This window comes from Tupaia chinensis, unplaced genomic scaffold, assembly GCF_000334495.1.
Source record: "Tupaia chinensis unplaced genomic scaffold, TupChi_1.0 Scaffold000355_1, whole genome shotgun sequence".
In the NCBI taxonomy this organism is placed as follows: Eukaryota; Metazoa; Chordata; class Mammalia; order Scandentia; family Tupaiidae; genus Tupaia; species Tupaia belangeri.
Window position 1 is genome coordinate 15,568,453 of NW_006159850.1, and position 2,008 is coordinate 15,570,460.

At 40.8% G+C, this 2,008-nt stretch overlaps 1 protein-coding gene and 1 non-coding gene across 2 annotated transcripts in view; one reads left to right on the plus strand and one right to left on the minus strand.

The window, feature by feature from the left end:
- PKD1L3 (polycystin 1 like 3, transient receptor potential channel interacting) overlaps positions 1-2,008 on the minus strand; it is a 79,545-nt gene that overhangs the window by 76,015 nt on the left and 1,522 nt on the right.
- On the plus strand, positions 545-710 carry LOC114008562 (U1 spliceosomal RNA). The gene has a single exon (XR_003550083.1). It is a non-coding gene; the product is annotated as a U1 spliceosomal RNA (small nuclear RNA).

Below are 2,008 nucleotides of genomic sequence, written 5' to 3' on the forward strand. Positions count from 1 at the left end.
GCTTGCTAACAGCGTATGGCCAGTTTGTCGATAGATGCCAGTCTGAATGGTGGGAAATGGTATCTCAGCTTATTTTAAATTTGCATATCTTCTTTTTTGGCAAAAATACTGCACAAGTCATGCATATACTTATACTAGGGGCATCTTTTTCTTTTTAAAAATTAAACTTGTTATTTTGAAATAACTGTTCACATGCAGCTGCAAGGAATGATACAGAGAGATGCCATGTGCCCTTTATACAATTTTCTCCAAGGGCAGCACCTTAAATAACTAGAGTATAACTAGGATATTAACGACAATAGAGTCAAGATAGAAAAATTTCCCATTACTTTAAGAATCCCTTACATTACCCTTTTATTGCCATGCCAACTTCCTTTCTGCCCTCACCCTTTTCCTAGGGCCTGGCAACCACTAATTTATTCTCTATTTCTATAATTTGATGGTTTCAAAGAATGTTAAATAGGGACCAGCAGATCGTATAATGGTTGCATTGCTGGACTCTCGTGTAATAAACCACAGTTCGAGTCCTGGACCTGGTGGCTTAAATCTCACGCCAGGCAGGGGAGATACCATGATCACAAAGGTGGTTCTCCCAGGGCGAGGCTTATCCATTGCACTCCGGATGTGCTGACCCCTGGGATTTCCCCAAATGTGGATACCTTGACTGCATAATTTCTGGTAGTGGGGGACTGTGTTCGCGCTTTCCTCTGATAAAAAACAAAAACAAAAACAAAAACAAAAAAACCCCAGAAAACTCATGCCAGGTACATGTGTGTGTGTGTGCCCAAAATAGTGAGAGAAGAATGGAGAAGGAATTGCAGTGTGGCCATCCCCCCTGGGAGGTGATTTCTTGCTTTCTGTCTCTCTCCGTCTCTCCAGCAAGCACATAAACCCTATAGCAAAAATCTCAATAAAAAATAAATGTTAAATAAATGGAATCATACAGTATATAATATCAATATTTTGAGACTGTCTTTGTTAGCATGGCTTAATTCTCTGGACATTCATCTAAGTTGTTGTGTCAATACTATGTTTCTTTTTATTACTGAGTTCTGTGTGTGGTATGGACCACAGGTGTTTTGTCATTTGCCTGTTTTCAGTTTTGCACTGCTACGATTAAAACTGCTATAGACATTCATGTATGTATTTTTGTGTGAACACAGATTTTAATTTCCCTGCAATAAATGCCGAGGAGAGCAATTGCTGGGTTATATGGTGGCTGAACGTTCAGTGTTTTTTTGTTTTTTTTTGCTACAGGGTGCATGCCCTCACCAGAGAGGGTGAGCAAGCGAGCAAGCGAGAAAGCACCTCCCAGGGAGGATGGCCATGCCACAATCATTTTTTCTTCATTCTCTTCTGAGGGTTTTGGGCACATACGCACATATGCACATATACCCGACATATTTTTTTTTTTGAAATCTCTGGGTTTGAGACTCAAACTGCACAGTTGGTCATGTGGGATCCAGTGCCCAACCACCATGCCACTGGCTGGCCTGAGGAAGGTGATTTTTTTTCTTGTAATAGAAAAAGATGGGACTGTATTTTGCTTCATTTGTTCACAGATATGTCATATTTTAAAAGAAATGTATTTGTGATTTTTAAGAAAGTAAAACTCAGGCCAAGTGGTGATGTGGTGATTAAGGAACCAGTGGTTTGATTTTCACATGCATGCCCCAAATCCCCAGATGTAAGGAGAAGGGACAAAATCTTGTGGAAACATGAAAGCAGAAACTACCACCAAGAGAGACATTGCTAAATTACAAAAACAGTAACAATTAGACCTATAAATATACACACGCAATTCTATGGCTTACCCCTGATCTCTCTGGAGGAAGGAAGCCAGTATCTGGTAACAGCCTCCCTACCCTGCACCATACTCTCTTTTCCTTCTTTGCTTTCTCATGCTTCCCTCTAAAACCAAGTACTGAATGGTATACACCTGGAAGTGGGCACTATACACCAGTCCCACACTGCCCAACCCAAGACTGTAGGGGAACCTCAACGCTCA